Here is a 14,091-nt window from a genome sequence, read left to right as displayed (position 1 = left end):
GTTCAGACTGGCCCTTGCCAACTAGTGACATAAGTGAGGCATTTCGCTTGAAGCTATTTAATGAAGTACAAAAAGGGTTGAAGCCTAATGTAGCAAGTAGGCTTGTGAAAATCAAAGTCAGCATGCCAATCTATGTATTTGTGGATTTTTTTGCCACAAATGAATGTCCAAAATACCATGCTTGTGTGTAAGAATGTAGACCAAGACACAGTACTTGAGTTTTTAGACAAAGGATGGGATTTTTGTCATTCTAATGGAATTGATTTCAAAGTGGATGCATCAAGTGTAAACGTGAAGTACATGATAAAAAGTCAAAACATTATCATGACATTTTACTATCAGAGATCTCATAGAGTGCATGGTGTTCCTGTGATATTGGATCAAGACCTTCAAAATATGCAAGGCAATCCTTTAGTGCACATTGATGTGTGGATGAATGAAGAACTTCAAACCACTCTATCTATTGGTGGAGAGTGCAATCTTCTACAACTTTGACAAGGTTTGATAAATGAAGATGAAGTTGATCTTCCCCAAGATTTTTCCTTTCAGATCAATGGTAGACAAGTAAGTAGTTCCATCAAAACGACACCTTTACATGCAACATAAAGATTTTTTACTAACATAATTCTTTATCTTGACAGGTATCCAAGAGAAGAGAGAAGCATATGAAGTGCAAGGACATATATTTAAATGTAGTCTTTATAATTATCACTTAGGTACAACAATTCAAATACGAAGAAGGTAAAGACAAGGCCTTAATCTAAAGCAAGATTTTTTAATACAAAAAGTACTTCAAATACATTTATTGTGTTTCAAATACATTGTCACTTTCAATCTCTTTTTGGTCCTTTCATGAGGTGCTTACTACTGATGGTTCTGGCATTGGCGACTTCTGTAAGTCTCCGTCTTCAACAAATTCTTCTACATGAGGGTCAATCGGCGGATCTTTTTTGTAAATCTCTTCTTTTTGTGATGGTGATTCTTCTGCGAGATGATATTCATCTTCAGACCACTCCATCTCTTTGAAAAACTTTGATAGGTCATCATCTGTGGCCTCTCTTCTATCAAACTCTAGCTTTTCCTTTGAGCAAGCTTTGCAATTACTCCAACTATTCGCATTGAAAATATATATCATGCTTTCAATTTTCTTGATGCAAAAATGTGCTACATCAAGCTCTGTGTATGTTGTAATAGAAAGCTACGATACAAAAACAATTTTGTGAGTCAAAGCAACTATACTATTTGTGTATTAAGTGTTATAAAGAAATAGACCTGAGAGGTCTCGCTTTTGTAAACATGATCCAACATGGCTTTGGCATTATACAGTAAATACCATCCGCACTTATGATTGTCCTTTTGTTGTGGTACTTGTCAACCAAAATAATTCATAAGACAAAAGAAACTTACAAAAACAACACGAGCTTAGTACAAGAAAGAGAACTCAAACCTGAATCTTTCGATATATAACCTCTTTTAAAATATTGCCCAAAGCATAGAAGCTTTCAATGGTTGCAAGTAAGATGTTGACGCAACTATTGAAACAGTTTATAATACTTCAAATCTTTTTGCTTAATACTTTTTGTAAGGACTTTAAATTTCTTACCCTTTGATATCCAAGTGTGTTGTTTTTTCAATAGAATTCAGATATAGAACTACTTTTTCTTGCATGTCTAGCATGACAAGACTCCAATGGTTCCTATAAAAAAGATAAACAAAAATAAATTTCACAATTGACAACACTTGTTGTAGTACAAAACAATGATTTACCTTGAGATATATGGCAAAATAATATTTCTCACACTTGGATTGCAATGGGTAAACCAAGCTATAAGCTCTTGGGGAGACTTTCTTTCATCTAAACGATAAGAGATTTGACAGTCAATTATAAACACCTCATCTTGTGCGCCCTCAAGAAGTTCTTCTTTGATCATCCTGCAATTGAACACTTGAGTTAGTATCATAAAAGCAAAGGGTGAAAGGAGCCCTTCATTAAAAACCAAAAAAATATATTACCTTAGAAAAATCATGACAAGGGTATCAGAGATGTCATTGTCAAAGCTCTTCAATATTTGGACATCTTGAGCTTCCAAAGGGACAAAGGCAACATGGTTATCGCCTTTCATTAAGACCTCGACCTTTGGACCAAGAGCATTTAAAGTCTTTAAAACCTTTTCTTCTCTTTGCAAAATCTCCAATTGTTGAGACTTTCTCTTTAACTCTTCATGGTCATCCTATTTTAATTTTAGCCTCTCAATTCTGTCTTGGTTCAACCTGGTATCTCTACTATGTATGTCTTTTTCAGTCATTCTTCTACTTTCAACTATTTGGGCCTTCTTGCAGGAGGAATCAAAAGAATGTCTTTCATTTTTTTATCTACAAATGATGGCATATATCTAAATTGCTCATAATAGTGTCTAAGCATGCTTAAGCTTATCATGTCTTCAGGCATAATTGCAACTCTATGAGCATGTGCTGCAAGAATGAAAGTGTCATTAAAATATTCAATAAGATAATCTTCACAAGCCTCTTGAAGACATGCAACAACTGTAGCCATCCATCTGGTCCTACTTCTACACATTTATGTTATCTCTCGCACTATCCTGACAAATGGTGCTTTAGGAATGCAATTTGTGGTTGCATCTTGTGCTTTTCTGATTTGTCTTAGAACACCTAGATATTGTGAAACCCTTCGTCTCCTTGGTAAATTTACACTTACACTAGAACTTGGTATATGGGTCTCTTGGGATGAACTAACACCATTTGGTCCAGTAAGCACTTCTGAAGTTGTTCTAGTGCTTGAGGGTTGAGAAACACGGCCGCCACGACTTCTCTTTGCGGTTTGTTTTTTTCTTGCCATTTTCTCTTTTGAAGAGTACCTTTATCACAATAGTGAATTGATTTAATACCACAAGATCTCTCTCTCTCTCTCTCTCTCTCTCTCTCTCTCTCTCTATATATATATATATATATATATATATATATATATATATATAAATATACATATACATATATATATATATATATACATATATGTATATATATAAATATACATATACATATACATATATATATATAAATATACATATATATATATATATATATATATATATACATACATATATGTATATATATAAATATACATATACATATATATATAAATATACATATATGTATATATATAAATATACATATACATATATATATATATACATGTATATATATATATGTATATGTATATTTATATTTATATATATACATATATATATGTATATATATATATATATATATATATATATATATATATATATATATATATGTATATATATGTATATGTATATTTATATATATACATATATGTATATATATATATATATATGCATGTATGTATATATATATGCATATATATATATATATATATATATATATATATATATATATATATATATATATATATGTATGTATGTATGTGTGTGTACTTCCACTTAGATGTACATGAAATGCCATACACACTAATAATATATACTTGTGAGTCCTTAATAGCATTTCAATTATATGCCAGTGAGACATAAATTACACACAGGTAACTCTCTCTCTCTCTTTCTCTATGTATGTACATGTGTGTACTTCCACTTAGATGTTATACACATTAATTGAAATGCTATACACACTAATAAAATATAGTTGTGAGGGCTAACTAGCATTTCAAGTATATGCCAGTGAAACATAAACACACAGATAAATCTTTCTTTCTCTCTCTCTCTCTCTCTCTCTCTCTCTCTATCTATATATATATATATATATATATATATATATATATATATATATATATATATATATATATATATATATATATGGACATGTGTGTGTGTATACATACCATATTTATAAATTAAAAAAGTGTGTGTATACATACACACACATGTCCATACATAGATAAGTCTAGAGGTTGTATTTATCTAATGTATTTGTCTAGCTATAACATATAATATGTATCATATAACCATCTTATTTATCTAACTATCATTTATAATAGTGGATAATATAAATCATATATGTGCTTGTTTGGTAGGGGTCCCAATTCATTTTAGATATATAGACTCGCGAGGGGGGGACCAGGAAGAGAAGGAGAGGAGGGAATTGGAGGCTTGGACAGACAATAGGAACGAGGCAAATCTACTAGTGTGGGCTAAGGCATAAAGGGTTGTGGACCAATTGAGTGTAAATGAGCAAATAGATAAGTGCATGTAATATACATATATAATAGACATATATATATTATGTGTGTGTATGTGTGTATTTTAATTGGATGTACCTGAAAAGCTATAGTTGCATTTTAAATATTTTGTAAAGACAAATAGCTTTTCAAGTACATCCAATGAGAGTAGGATACACACCCTCCCATCCACACACACATGCACATGCATTCACCTAGAAAGTCATCGCATTTACTCGCAATAAACAAGGTTCATAAATACATCCTCAACCAAATAAATTGCAAAATATTACATAGATTATAAGTTTTAATCAACAAATACTTACGAATTCTACTAAAACCTTTTTTTTTTCAAATTTGGACCTAAAACTTGAGAACTTTTAAACATTATATCACATATCAGCTTGTCTAATAATTTTCTATCGCCCAAGTGTGGTAGATTGATTATGCGATTTCCATCTTGATTAAGAGGTCTTGAGTTCAACTCTCTTTAAGGTCTCTTGGGATAGTTTCCTACGACATTAGGACTCTCTTCTTCTTCTTCTTCTCTCTCTCTCCATCCATCCGCTAGTGCTCGAAAAAAAAAGGTATAGTGTAATTTCGCTTTCTTTTTTATAGTTGTCAATAACAATTTAAATATAAAAGGTAATAATTTAAACCGTTACTCTCTCTCTCTCTCTCTCTGGGCCACGTACGTGCACCTGTTGCTCCTTGGGTTTCGTGCTTTTGTGTGCGCCTTCGTGCCGCAGCAGGGTCACCCATCACAGCAGCGCAACATAGGTCTTGTCGTCGTCAGCAGCAGCAGCCACATGAATTGCAGGTCGGCTCCAGCAGAGCAGCAGCGCTGCACGTCGCTAGCAGTAGCCCGTCACCAGTCGCCAGTAGCAGCAACAGAGGTGTCGGTCGCCAGTAGCAGCAGAAGTGTCGTCCGTCGTCAATAGCAGAAGAGGCGGTGTCATCAACAATAGAAGTGCCCCCCGTCGTCAGCAGAAAAAGTACCACGTCGTCGTCAACGTCAGTGTAGCGTCGTCAGCAAGCGGCAGAAGAGGCGGCTCCGTTAGCATCGTCAGCAAGCGGCAACAGCAGAGGCGGCCATCCCGTCAATGCAGGAGAGAGAGAGAGAGAGAGAGAGAGAGAGAGAGAGAGAGAGAAGACTGACCGTGGGTGTGTGTGTGTGTGTGTGTGTGTGTGTGTGAGAGAGAGACACACCATGCTGTGGATAGAAGAGGCGGTGTCGTCAGCAAGCAGACGTGCTGCCCTTCGTCAGCAGCAAAAGTGCCGCATCGTCGTTAGTGTCAGCGTCAGCGTCGTCAGCAAGCGACAGCAGCGACAGAAGAGGCAGCTCCGTTAGCGTCGTCAGCAAGCGGCAGCAGCGGCAACAGCAGAGGTGGCCATCCCGTCAACGCAGGTGAGAGAGAGAGAGAGAGAAGACTGAGCGTGGGTGTGTGTGTGTGTGTGTGTGCGCGCGCGTGGGTGTGTGTGTGTGTGTGCGTAGGTGTGTGTGTGTGTGTGTGTGAGAGAGAGAGAGAGAGAGAGAGAGAGAGAGAGAGACACCACACTGTGGATAGACTCTCCAATGTAGTTACAAAAATAAAATGAAGTACGTACCCATGATTGTAGAAAAATAAAATGAAGTACGTACCCATGATTGTAGAAAAATTCAAAAAAGCCAAAATCTTTCGAAGATACCATAACATCCTGTAGGCAGAAAAAAAAAGTTGTTTCTTTAAAAAGCAAGTTTGAGTCTTTGTGTATGCTTGTCTAACATGCCATGGATCGTGGAGAGCTCTGAAGAAGCTTCTTCTCTTGACCTTCATGGGCAACCACCATGCTCAAGAGCAGGAGCGGTGGACACTACGGACTTGTCTGCTTCTCCCGAGCGTTAGGGAAGATGGGCATTGAGTGGTAGGTAGAGAGCAAGAGCAGTGCTGAAGGTAATCGAGCAAAGTAGGGTGTGTAGGGGAGCTTTGCATGACCTCGCATCGTCATCACCATCAAGTGATAGTCCAAGAGGCTCTCCCCCTGTTGTTCATGGCTATGGACGCTAGGGGAGAAGCAGTGCGGCAAAGGTGGGCGGCGAGGGCAGCTATAGAGCAGGGTGGCAAAGGCGAAGAGGAACATAGGCTGGCGGGTAGGGGGCAGGGGAATATTTCAGTGTATTACTGGGATTTTTTTAAAAGAGGAACAAGTATGACCCATTGAAAAAACCAAAAACTTGAGGCATCTTTTTAAGATGCTCTCTTTGCTCATTGGCGGGGTGTGTCTATCTCTCTCGGCAACCGTTATCCAATCTTCTCTGGATGCAAAGTTGGCATGTGCAGGGTGTGACGTGGAGTTATCTGTCTATGTGGATGCTTGTTATTGATGCTCATGAAGGTGGTGGGCGGTTCTTGAGTTCCATCATCTTCCTTGCGAGGCTCTCTATCTCGCTGTCTCTTGCATGTGAAGAAGCCCATGCCAAGGACTCTCTCTCTCTCTCTCTCTCTCTCTCTCTCTCTCTCTCTCTCTCTCTCTCTCTCTCTCTCTCTCTCTCTCTCTCTCTCTCTCTCTCTCTCTCTCTTGTTTTGTGGAATTCCACTTTGGCTTGCTATACGAGTGAAGCAGGTGCGTGAGGAGGTGAGGTGGACTCTTCTACTCTATAGTGAAAGCACATCACATGGTGGGTGAAGGTGCGTGAGGAGGTGAAGTATGTCAAACAAATTTTCAAAAATGGTTTTGAGTGGAATCATTAGAGATTCCACTTAAAACCAACTAGCTCCTAAAAATGACAAACATTCACATTGTTGGAGATAACTACCCGTTTGCATGGCATTCGATGTCTCTCGATCTGCTCTGTATCTCTCACTCTTACTCTCGGAGCCCGTGTTGTGTTTGTCTGCAGAGTATGAGAAGTTGTGCTCGCTTCCACTCAGCTCTCTCTCTCTCTCTCTCTCTCTCTCTCTCTCTCTCTCTCTCTCTCTCTCTCTCTCTCTCTCTCTCTCTCTCTCTCTCTCTCTCTCTCTCTCATTCTCTCTCAAGCGTGCATACGTAGAAGAAAGGCCCAAGCCTTTTTTACACATGCAATCACACTATGCGTTGTTTTCACCTCATTGTGTGTCCAAAGAGAGGCACAAATCACCTATTTTTGAGTGGAGAGATCAGATGTGTCAGAGAAGCTCTGTGTTGTTCACAGCAGATGCAAAGGAAGACCTTAGTCTACAAGGAGTCACCTTCATCAAGATCTCTGCCTTGAGAGAATTAACGAGGCCACTTGGCGGGGGGCAACAAGGGAAGCACCTGAGTTAGGGGCCCCTGAGTTGCATACCGAACTGTTATGTGGTTTAAACTTTAGCCGATTGCATGCAAATTGACAATCGACTTGGAGGGAAGGCAACCAACGACCGCAGATGAAGTGAAGGCCTTTCTCTACATGCATTCACAAGATCCGAAGGGAAGGAAGGCTCTCTCTCTCTCTCTCTCTCTCTCTCTCTCTCTCTCTCTCTCTCTCTCTCTCTCTCTCTCTCTCTCTCTCTCTCTCTCTCTCTCTCTCTCTCTCTCTCTCTCTCTCTCTCTCTCTCTCTCTCTCTCACGTGAGGAGCCATTGGTGGCACGTACCCTACTTTTCCTCGGTCTGCTGTTGCAGAAGTTGCTTGGATCTTTCTCTTGCGTGTGATCTTTGCATGAGACCTGAGAGAAGGGTATCTCGGTGGGCTGGCCGTGCAAGGCACAATAGAGATAGGAAGGAGAAGTAGAATGTCCTGACAGGTTGTAAGTGGGGGTGGGAATATTTTGAGGTAATGAATATATTTTAGTTTCTACGAGTATGTCCCTACGCCAATATGAAAAAACTAAAACTATAACACTATAATTGTCAAACTAAAATCATCATCATCATCATCATCATCAATGTTGGAGGATGCCCGATGTTGGGCGTTGTTCGAGAAAGTATAATTCATGTTGGAGAGCAATGTCAATGTCCACCTTTGTAAATAGTTGTAATCAGTGTCTTCCATATCGTGCTAGAATAGTCCTAATGCTTTGATGGAGCCTCCGTCACTATCATGGTCACCCTCATAGACATGGACGTCTAGCTCTCCCAAGCTTAGTGACCGGGGCTAAAAAAATACATTTTTCCTAACTGATCAATATAAGGGGAAACTTGAAATTCTCCGAGTTTTTAGGTCAAAATTTGAAGGTTTTGCCGATAATTACACTAAACTTGTGCAAATTTACCGATTTTCTTAAAAGGCAAGCTCAAAATCTAAACGGGATTTTATAATTTCAGTCGGTTTGGTTCTAACACTGTTAGTGGCTTTGTCTACTAATATAACTTTGGTATAAGTGGGCTTTGAAGTCTGCTATGAGGCCCGCAAAGCGGCATGAATGCATGGAATCTTGGCAGATGGAGCTAATATACCTGACAAGCTACTAGTACGAATCTAGTATATTAGCGAGTAGGGGTTCCTAGGTTTTCTTTATTACAGAATAGCCAGAACCTTAGCATCCAAGACTCTAAGAAAGGGTTTTTTCAATGCAATAACAAAGTCTAACCACGATTGTAGTCGGTCCAAAAATACAATAGAAATTTATTATTTGTAAACAATAATTGTGATATCAGCTTATTGTCTATGAGAGAGGATATGGGGCAAGAAAACCAACACATATCCTCATAATTTACTCATTGTATACACCTAAAATGCTCAAAGAATGAATTCAATTGTGTCGGAGGTCACTTTCAAGCATTTCAAGTGCATCTCTAGCATCAATAGTTTAAGTGCACTTGAATCGCGTCGTATAGTATTCATTTAGTTTGAATTGACTACACGCATTTCAAATGCACACACATACCCACATATACACACTTATATTAATCTACATAGTACATACATGCATGTATATAGATGAATTGTGTGTGTGTGTGTGTGTGTGTGTGTGTGTGAGAGAGAGAGAGAGAGAGAGATAGAGAGAATCTTTGCCCAAAGGTTATGGATGATTTGAAAAGAAAACGTGACTCTCAAACTGATGGTATCTCATCTATCTATAATGATTTGGTAACGTCTACCCAGAATACACATGACATAGGTATATTATACATCGATAATTCAAGAGAGTTTTTTTAGAATTGCATTGTGACCTTGCTCTTCTAATATAGACATTTGTTATTACAGATAAAAACAATCCCGAGATTCTATTGCAAGAATTTCTATATGATTGTGGAGCCACGGAATCATATGATTCATTTTATACAATGTTTAATACTTCTTTTGAACTTGAAGAAACTCTTATTTTTCACAAAGAAGCTTTACAGTAGTACAACAAAGAGTTTGATCAATTGGTGGATTCAAGAGTGGTACTATACCTTGATGAAGAATATATTCTTGCTATAGATTTGGTTCAAAAGATTCAATCACAATCCTCTAGGCTTAACAAAAAGTATTCCGTCTTATCAGAAAATGTCAAACTAAATCTTCCAAAATGTCCAAAGTGCAAACACAAATGTAAACTATTAAAGAAAAGTGTGGGGTTTATTGTGTTTTTGTTCTTAAGAGATAGTAATGATGAAGAAGCAGAAAGGGATGAAAGTAACTCTAAATCAAGTGAAGTGATCAAAGATGAACAAGACAATGAAGAAGTTCTTGATGTAGAAAAAGAGTGGGTATTTTGGCACAACATTTGAACTATAATGTTGGGACTGATGAAGAGCCAGTTAAATACAAAGATTTTGTAGGAAAAGATCCTCTTTAAGGCAAGTTGGATGTTTGCTTTGAGCCTCATAAAGCATTGGAGATTTGTTTCGATGAAGCTCTTTAGTATAAAGAGCCTACCGAAGAAGAGTTTCTCAAGGCACAAGAGAATATAACAGATCCTCATCTTTCAGAAGCGGATAGGAAAATGAAGATGAACAAGATAAAGATGTACCAATCATTCAGGAGCTGCCAGATCTCAAAATACAAAATGTTGGTTCGATAAATCTTTGGAAGGACAATCAACTTGTGTCAGATGAGAACATTACGGTAAGCACTTTATATGTATAAGCTAAAGTTTTTTTTTTTCCCTTTCAATGTTTCTAATGATTAATTGATTTTATATGTTTGTAGATTCAACCACCAAAAGATGAGTTCTTAAGACGGTCATCTAGAGTCGTTGATCTTACCAAAGATGCTGCTCTGAAGCACTACATTAAGTACCTTGCTTGTCCTGATTTAGTTATTTTTCACAGGAAGTACTCCTCTGATGGTTATATACCTCTGTTTGTATACAAGACATTGTCAAAGTATCTTGGTGGCTATGTTCTTCATCCAAATGCTACCAAAGTAAGACTTTTGGAGAAAGAGTGTGCTATCAATGTTTTTGGATATGGTCATGCAATGCAAGGATCACTTGCACAAAATTATTTAGCATATACTGGATATGCTCTTGCAAAGGGAATTGAACATTTATAAAGAGATTTCTCCTTCCAGGAAATGATTTCTACTTTGACACAATGATTTGAAGCAGGTTGAATACAAAGAGGGCACTTCAAGTTTAGATCAAGAAGATGTTGAAGACATTGAAGATATCATTTGAGAATAGATTTTTATTAAGTATACACTTTTATAGAATGTGTTCTGGATCTTGAGGTGGAACCCAAACTTTTTTATCTCTCACTCTCTTCAATCTCCACTGATGTAAGGTTGCTTCTGCAGTAGAATCCTTCCAGCTCTGTCGTCTTTGAATTTTTTGGATATATTTATTGCAAGAGCTTGTTTTTTGTTTCTAGAAATTTTATTCTCCCTTATTCGTAGTAAGACTCTTCTATAGAACCAAAAAAATACTTCTTTTAAGCTATTCACTCTGTTTTTTCCTTCGCCGTGTTGAGTGTGTCAAAAGTATGGAATTTTTCCATTCCTTGAGTGGACCATATTGCAAGACATCCATATTGCTTTGTGAACTAGGGCATATGATCATGTAAAATATGTTACGTTGCATGTCATAATAATTATATTTATACAAATCAAATAGTTGTAAGAAGAAAAGTATGAATTACCATGTAGTGGGTAATGCTTTGAGTACTCCATGCATCTTGCATGCTTTTACCAAAATCTTGAAGGGATATCTTTAATTTCATGTTGTCGTTGTCTATCCATTCTTTCTTGTCAAGTAAGCAGAAAACCTCATCTAGAGCCATCCACACTTTTGCTTTGCAATTCCTAGCCTTTCCATTATCAGCATGGTCTGTAATAGCATTATGAAGCTTCTTCCACTGCTTATACTTTACCATTGAGCAATTACGACTCTTGTTGATTTTGCCCAGTTCACCATGAAATGACAAAAACCTACGAGCTTTCACACCTGGTTTTACTGGAACGTCATGTGATGATGTTGAACGCTTTTGACAAGAAATTATCTTTACTTTACCTCCGTGGAGCCCCATCTCTGATAGTATTTGCTCTATTTTTTCAATTGCTTTTCTTGACTCAGTCTTTGGCTTCAACTTCCATGCATATTCAATGTATAAATATACAAGCTTCTCAACAATCCTTCACAATGCATGCAATATACATATATGGACATGCGAAAGTAGAATATCAAGAATGGCTCGGAGGTTAGGATCCTCATCAGCTCTAGAGGGTTTTCAATTGTGTTGCTTCAAGCTCAAAGAGTGAGCTTTGTTCATACAATATAGACAAGGTGATTTAGAGCTAGCACCTTTTGCAATGTTATACATTCACTTGAGTGTCTTGAGATCACCAGCAAGATGCCACTCTACTTGGAAGCTTCCAATATCTTCAACATGAAGAAGTTCTCCCTTTTTTTGTCTACAAATGACATCAGGAATATCTGTTTGGTGAAATGTCCAGTACAAAATGTCATGATCTTCTTTGTCAACCTGCATACATGACTTTTTGTTACTAATATTACTTGATACATTAACTAGAGAAAGCTTAAAATTTTGTATACCTCAAAAGCTCCTAGCCACCATATATCATTCTCTGATTGTACACCGAAGCTATCATCGTTGTTCACAAGATTTTGTGCTACTCCTGAAGTGCTCTATTCATCAGGGTTATGGTGACTCGTTCTGTCTTTTTTTGCTTCAATATCTCACATTCATCTAGCTTAAGCACAAAGATTATTTTGTCTTGTACCTCCTCACTTGTCACATTATAAAATTTGACCATTTTCTTTAGAAGATTTTGCAAATTGAAAAAATTATTAAATGATTCATAAAGTGTACCACTTGTCCCACATTTCTAAATTCTTGGTTGATGAAATATGAATCACCCAAGTATTGTGAAACTTCAGTGTTGAGACCTTGTCGTGCTTGACATACATCAGCTAGTATAGGTAAGATAGAAGATGAGACCTTTTTATCTTTGAGCTGGCTCTTTACTAATTTAAATATGCTTGAATATCCTTTTTGACTGATGCCACAATTATCTATGACACTTTGAACATCTAAAGTATCAATGGTTTTGCTTTGTAGAAAATCACTGATTATATCCTGCTTTATATTCTTGAAATTTTATGTGTCCAAAATCTCTTTTGCAAGATGAGGTGCAAACAAAGAGGAATATGAAGATTTGACCATTTGAGGATCAATATTTTCCTTTTCAGGATGAAGAATGCCTCTACAAAAACATATTTTTGATTAGCTAATAATCAATACTTTGTTACAACAAGAATATGTATTAAAACGGTATACCTTATTTCTCGAATCTTGCACTTAAGACCTCCACTTCCAACCGAGGATTTCAATGTTGGAAACACTTCTGCATCTTTGACGAAGACGAAGTGGAGTGGTTTTTATCCCCGTCCTTCTCACCTCCTTTTCAAGCTCAGCAATGGTTTCTTTGGAGGATAATATTTTAACACATATTTAGGAATTTTGGGAAAAATGCACAAAGTTGGGACAATTCTTTACTACACAAGTTAGTTGGGAGAGATTACGTATGCCAAGTTGTTGCACATAAGAAAGTTATGGAGCATTATTCAATATATGTTAATGCATGTGAAGTTTCTTGTATTAGATGTTGTAAATAATAGTGTTTGGAACACCAAAGAGGGACTTAGGATCTTTTGGCAAATAAGGGACAAAATGTATAGTGTTCATTTCAACACTAGAGCATACAATGTGAAGTTTTTCCCACTCGTTGAAGCATGGTTGGAGATGTGATATGTAGACTATGTTTGCTTGTGTTTTCTATCTAAACATGTATGAGTGACCATGGATACATTATAAGTGAGCCCAAAGGGGAGATAATAAAGATCAATCATAATGCACTTTTGGTGCATTCCCACTATACTTCCCACATCATACCACAACACCATGACCTATTGCACTTGTCCCCAACCACAACTACCTAGGTATGCGGTCCCTCCCAAGCATTAGCTCACCATATTGAACAGGAAAGGCTGCTACATGAAAAAGGGTTTGTTTCTTGTGTGAAAAAGTAGACGCAAGGAATTTCAAGGCCTTGTGGGTTTCCAGATTATGCTCAAATCGTTGTGAGTTTACAAAGAACATACACAAATTTTGATTGTTTACTTCATTTGGGAACTTTTGTTATTGCACATCCCTAGCTTAGTGTGGGATCACTGATTGTAGGTACTAAAGAATGTAGATAAACAACAATGCATGCAAAAAGGCTCAATGAATGTGCATGCTAGTACGTCACCAACATAAGCACGAGCATCATTGGAAGTAGTACTAATATTGAGGGGAGAACTCACCCAAACGATTCCTAATCTCATTCTTTCCCAATGCCTCATGTTGAGGCCTTCTAAAAATTCTTGTGTAGTTGTAGATGCTGACTCAAGCCTCTAACTCAAGCCTTGAGGTATATCGCCATACCCTATGCACATGGAAAATGCATGGCCCTGCACGTGCCTCTGAGTGAGATATGCATTGCTCCCGA

The 14,091-nt window shown here is 37.3% G+C and overlaps 2 pseudogenes; one reads left to right on the top strand and one right to left on the bottom strand.

Moving 5' to 3' along the window:
* Window positions 1-744: 744 nt before the first annotated feature.
* Window positions 745-5,677, bottom strand: LOC147416624 (uncharacterized; annotated as a pseudogene).
* LOC147416623 (uncharacterized) lies at window positions 5,023-10,672 on the top strand (annotated as a pseudogene).
* Window positions 10,673-14,091: the final 3,419 nt, after the last annotated feature.

The sequence above is a fragment of the Adiantum capillus-veneris genome, unplaced genomic scaffold (genome assembly GCF_014529385.1).
Source record: "Adiantum capillus-veneris isolate H3 unplaced genomic scaffold, ASM1452938v2 Hic_scaffold_741, whole genome shotgun sequence".
Taxonomy (NCBI): domain Eukaryota; kingdom Viridiplantae; phylum Streptophyta; class Polypodiopsida; order Polypodiales; family Pteridaceae; genus Adiantum; species Adiantum capillus-veneris.
This window is presented reverse-complemented; position numbering and strand designations above follow the sequence as displayed.